At 37.0% G+C, this 6,296-nt stretch overlaps 1 pseudogene; it reads right to left on the bottom strand.

The window, feature by feature from the left end:
- Window positions 1-4,791: 4,791 nt before the first annotated feature.
- Window positions 4,792-5,800, bottom strand: LOC103746849 (annotated as a pseudogene).
- Window positions 5,801-6,296: the final 496 nt, after the last annotated feature.

The following is a 6,296-nucleotide window of genomic DNA, read 5'->3' as shown; positions in this document are numbered from 1 at the left end:
CTCCCAGGCATACCAAGCCACCTGCCTTTCCATAAAGCCACTATATTTATGATCACCTGGAGAGACTAAAATGCCAAATGTAAACTCCCTGCTGTGACTGGCCTTAATGTTAAGAGTAGAGAAATCAACAAACAATGCATATGAAGCAAATTTATATTTAGATGTCCAATATTTTAAAATAAACATTTTATTTTATAGTTTTGACATTAATTAAATGACAATCATTTCTATTCACTTATTTAATATTTTACTGTGATTATTTTATTTGTTTCTATTATCTTCAAAGCATTTCATTACAAGATAAAGACAGAACTGATCAATTACTGAAAGTGATTAATAGTTTAAAATTTTTAAATTTTTTAATATGTATTAATGTCTTGCTTTCATGTAGTTCAATGTCTGTGGAGTCCATAATAAGGCATTGAAACTCTGAAACTGAAGTTATAGACAGTTGTTGGCCTTCATTGGTGCTGCGACTGAACCTGGGTCCTCTGAAAGAGCAGCCAGAGCTTTTAACTGCTGAGCCATCTCTCCAGTCCCAAATGATTACTACATGAATCAATTAATCTATGCAGTAAAATAGCTATTGTAAAAGGCAAGTGAGTTGAAAATCAAGAGAAAAGGCCCATCTTGAATAACAGCTGGTTGATTTGGTAAAAATTCCCAAAGGAGTGGACCAACTGCAGCTCTAAAATAAAGAAAACAGAACTAGTGTATAACAGAATATAATTAGAGGACTGTCAGTGGTAGAATGAGAAATTATTTTCTAATATACAACATGCTAAAATAAACATATAGTGTAAGAAAGGAAGTATCATTTTTCTTGTTCACACTTAATAGCAATACAAAACAACCCAAGACAATGCTACATTTCAGATATTTACAGAAATAGAAATTTTGAATTATTGATACATGCTATTGATTAAAACGTTTTGGGCCAATAATAACTAGACCTTTCTATGTTCACTTAATAACTACATGTTTTATTATTGGGGAAAGTGCATTTAATTGGGTAAACTTTTATATAAATATGTAAATATTGGATCTCTGTAAGGCAGAAGAAATTACATTTTTTAGACTTATGACATGGTTCAGTAGGAAAAGCATTTTCCACACTAATCTTTTACCTGCATTTGATCCCCAGAATTCATATAAATGGGAGAGAACTGACTCAATAAAGTTGTTCTCTCCCTAGCACCTGTGCTATGGCACCAATACTGCCACCTCCATTACACACACACACACTCTGAGAGAGAGAGAGAGTGTCTCACAACACTCTGAGAGAGAGAGAGAGAGAGAGAGAGAGAGAGAGAGAGAGAGAGAGAATATATACACAATATTTTTTCCATTTTAAAAAATTTTTGATATTTTTGTTGAGATTTTGTGCATTTCATACATTAATTCTTAATCAAATTTAGACCACCGTCTCCCATCCATGCCTCCCATATCCCCCCATGGGACCTCATGTATTCTGTCATACACATTAAGTAAAATTCGGTCTACCATTTCTACTCAGATGTCTTTGGGTCCATGTTTATCCACTGGAGTCTAGTTCGTCTATCTAAAGACCTCCTTCATCCAGCAATAATCAGTTACCAAAAGATTCCAAGTTAGGGCCAGCTCACCACTTATTTCTCTCACTATACACTGGACCCTTGTCTGATGGAGTTGGCATGAGTCTTGTGCAGGACTCCACCATTGCAGCAAATTTACATAAGCTTCCAGTGGCCTGAAGGCTTCTTTTCCCTATGTTCATGGAACAACCCTGGCTCTTACAATATTTTTGCCCACTCTTCCACAAGGCCAGTGTCTGCAATGTGTTGGGATATTTAATCTATATGTGGTAAAGAAAACAACACAACACACCTATAAGGTAATGGAAGTAAGCTGAATTCCTTGGAAAAAGATATTCATATTACAGATTACTTTATCTGTCAGTGTCTTGAATACAGGCATGGTGTCCGTTGCCTATAATTTCATCACTGAGGAGTCCCAGAATTCAGACTGTCAAGCTGAAGGTAAATCTGGGCTGCATAGAACTTTTAAGTCTAGTCTGGGCTACATAGTAAAATCTGTCTCAAAAATAACATTTTTTATACTTACAAAAGTATTCAGAATAAAATTTGAGCTTAGAAATAGTTTTATTTTTCTGATTTTATGAAAATTATATTTTTATTCATTTTTATAATTAATATAACCATTGATAATTATCTTTCTGAGAAAAACTTGAAGAACATTTGTTAAGAGATAAAGACTAGAAAACAAAAGTTTTTTTTAACACTATGGCATCTTATCTCATTTCTTATTTAATGAATCAACACACCCTATAGTCAGATGAAGAAGAGTGAGCTTGAGAAATGTGTATGTTTGATAATATAAGTTTAAAAATGTGTACATTCATTTTTATGTCATTCCCTCAAAGAAAATGCCATGGTCACATTTTACTTTAGGCGTATCAAAAACTATTTTACATGCAATTGATGAGAACTAATTGGTTCCATTTAAAGCAGTAAATAAATAAAGCTACCCTGCCTCAAATGCAAATTTGCTATTATAGATCACCTAAGAATAGGTTGCTTGAAGCATTGGTCCTAGTCACAAAATGCAAGACAAAGGAAAATTTCTTCCAAATTTACATATTCTAAAGTTCATTCCAGTAAAATAAATAATTTAGGTTAACAGTAGTACAAAAAATGAGCATTTTAAAATTGCTTTTTGTTTTGTTTTGTTTTGAGACAGGGTCTTGCTATGTTCTCAGGCTGGTTTTTATGTCTCTGTATTCTTTCCTGTTTTCTGATGACTGGGATCCTAGAAGAACACCACCAGATTCAGCTAAAAAAGAATAAACTTTAATTGATAAGCTGACTGTTCATGTTTCAGTCATTGGTTGCATTTTTTAGAATGAATATTGTATATGTATATATGAGTAAAAATCCATAATAATAAAACAAATGCTAAGGTTTTAAATGATAATTTGATACAAAATTTCAACTAAGGCATCTTCATACAGACCAGTTGTGAAATCCTGCAATATATCAAAGCATAAATATTTTTAATATTTTATTTTATGTATACGAATGCATTGCCTGCATCAGTGCAAGTGTAACCGTGTCATGCAATGCCCACAGAGATCAGAAGAGGGTCTAGGATCCCCTGGAACTGGAGTTACAGATGGTTGCTAGCCACCATATGAATGTTGCGACCCAAACATGGGCCCTCTGCGAGAGCATTCAGTGCTCTTAACCGCTGAGTCAATTTTCCAGCCCCAAGTATACATATTTTTAAATATACAATTTAATATATATGTATATATGTATATATATCCACCCATTTGTGGATCAATATCAATTAATATTTTTATGACTTAAACTTTAAATATGTAAGTATTTAGTTCCCTATTTGTGATTCCATTGTTTCAATTTCTAGAAAATTAGTTGAGATAGGCTTTAAACAATTCCAGATCAAACTTTTTGTATTATTAGCAAGCACAGGTTAAATAACCATAAACATATGTAAGGAAAATAGTAACATTTTTGAACAATTAAGGATATTTATTGCCTTAGTAATTATTAAAATGATTCTTGACCCAGTTCTCAGTGACATATAGAAAGTTATCTTCATAATTGATCACCTTATGGACTTGAAATTTTGAAATGTGGAAGATCTAAGGGCTTGCAATTCACATTTCCTAGTTATCTGTTTATTCATAGCAGACTGAATTAATAAATTATGCAGTTTAATTGCCTAGGTTTGTATTTTCTGTGGGCCTTTAAAGTATATTTTATTGAATTCTAAAAACTAATACATTTTATAAATTTAGTTTCAAAGTAATGAGGAAAATAATATGATCTACATTTTGTCTTTTCATTTTGTTTCTAAATCGTGTTCTTCATATAACTTCTATTGATTCTTTGAGAATTTCAGGCTTACATATTTTTTTATATTCAAACTTCCTTCCACATATCCACTCAAGTCCACTCCCTAATTCCTTCACTAATTTTCTACTATTATTTTTATAGGGCCTATTAACTCTCAAGTCTAATTTGGGTTTCTCAAATGCTCTTAGGTGTGGGTCCATTCCCTGGAGCCTGGTAAACCTAACTGGAATCACACCCTTAAAAAAATGACACTGTTTGTTCTCCTAGTTATCAATTACCTGTAGTTACTGGGGTGGTCCTGGGTCTTCCACTTCCTGCACTGCTGTTTTTTTTGTTTGTTTGTTTTGTTTTTTTTTTGTTTTTTGTTTGCTTGTTTTTTTCTTTATTCCTGGCATATCACAAGTGCTGTGGATTCAGTTGCTGTACTGTGTGTGGAAAGCACAGTTTGCTTGTATTCATCCACTACCTCTGGCTGTTACTGCTTTCTTCCCCTATTTCTACAATGATCCCTGAGCCATGGGAGGAGAGGGTGTGTCTCATTTATTGTGGAACACTGTGTAGTCTTGTTTTCTGAACATTGAGCAGTTGTGATTCTTTGTGTAAATTACCATCTGCTACAAGATGACATTTCACTGGTGAGAGATTAGAGATGTATTAATCTATGGGCATAACAATAATTTATTAGGTGTCAGTTTAAAACTATGCCCATTTAGCAAGATAATAGTAGTATCACCCCTATGACATGTGAAGACGATCTGCATTATTTTTTGTTTCAGTTGTTTGTTTTTGTGGGTGCAGTGAACTTTATTGATGGTATTAAAGAGAATAGGGCTCCCTAAGGCCCTCCCCTTCTTCTGGGGAAACTGTGAAGAGAGATAATCAGTATGTTGGGGCCTGAGATGGTCAGGGACCCTCAGACAAGGGCCTGTCTCCTAAACTTGCTAGGGTATTTCAGGGATTCATACTCCTTGGAGGACATGTGGACCATGAAGTCCATCATCCTGTTGCTGTAGCCCAACTCCTTGTCCTACCAGGAAATGAGCTTGACAAAGTTGTCATTGAGGGCAACGACAGCCCCAGCATCCAAGGTAGAAAAGTGGGTATCCTTGTTAAAGTTGCAGGAGAGGACCTGGTCCTCAGTATAACCCAGAATGCCCTTTAGGGGGCCCTCGGATGCTTGCTTCACCACCTTCTTGATGTCATCTCATTTAGCACGGAAGGCCATGCCAGTGAGTTTCCATTCAGCTCTGGAATGACCTTACCGAACTTACTCACAGCCTTGGCAGCTCCAGTGGATGCAGGGAATATTTTTCTGGGCAGCTCATGTCCATCACACCACAGTTCCCAAAGGGGCCGTCCACAGTATTCTGAATAGCTGTGATTACATGAAATGTGGTCATGAGTCCCTCAACCATGCCAAATTTGTCATGGATGACCTTGGCCAGAGGGGATGAGGAGTTGGTGGTACAAGAGGCATTGTTGACAACCTTGAGGAAGTTGTCATACTTCTCATGGGTCATGCCCATCACAAGCATGGGGGCATCAGAAGAAGGGGCAGAGATGATGACCCTTTTGGCTCCACCCTTCAAGTGGGCCCCAACCTTCTTCCTCATAGTGAAGACCGCAGTAAACTCCACAACATACTCTGCAGCAGCAGCATCACCCCATTTGATGTTGGCAGGATCTAGCTCCTGGAAGATGGAGACGGCCTTTCCACTGATGACAAGTTTCCCATTCTCAGCCTTGACTGTACCTTTGAACTTGCCGTAGGTGGAATCATACTGGAATATGTAAACCATGTAGTTGAGGTAAATGAAGGGGTCATTGATAGTAACAGTGTCCACTTTGCCAGAGTTAACACAGGCCTCCCCAAAGACCAGTTGCCGCATATGGCCAAATTCATTCACTCTGACTTTCACCATTGTGTCTCAGGGACAAGGCTGGGACTGCATGGGAAGATGCAGCTGTATTTAGAACCTGGAGGAGTAGAGAGCTGTGATCTGCAATTTAAAATTTTTGTTAATTATTTTTGTTTTATGTGTTTGAGTGTATTGCCTACTTGTGTGTAAGTGCACCCATGTTGAGCAATGCCGGTGAAGGTAAGAGGAGAGCTTTGGATTCCCCTTGAGCTGGAGTTATGGAGGGTTGTTGGCTGCCATGTGGGTGCTGTGAATGGAACCAGGTCCCTTGCAAGAGCAGCCAGTGCTCTTAATTGCTGATCCATTTCTCCTGCCCGGGATCTGCAGTTTTATGTTCATGGAGGCTGGGAAGGTGGGTCACAAAAAGACAACTTCTGGACAAAACACAGCCAATGCACATATGAACTCAAAAAACATGCGAAAGAATGCATCCCTGTGAATATTCATCAGGAATAGTGAAGCTGCTTATGAGACCCCAACTCTCCCTGAGGAAACCTTT

Source organism: Nannospalax galili, unplaced genomic scaffold, assembly GCF_000622305.1.
Source record: "Nannospalax galili isolate Female #2095 unplaced genomic scaffold, S.galili_v1.0 scaffold140, whole genome shotgun sequence".
Classification (NCBI taxonomy): domain Eukaryota; kingdom Metazoa; phylum Chordata; class Mammalia; order Rodentia; family Spalacidae; genus Nannospalax; species Nannospalax galili.
Note: the sequence above shows the minus strand (reverse complement) of the source record. Positions and strands in the feature narration are given on the sequence as shown.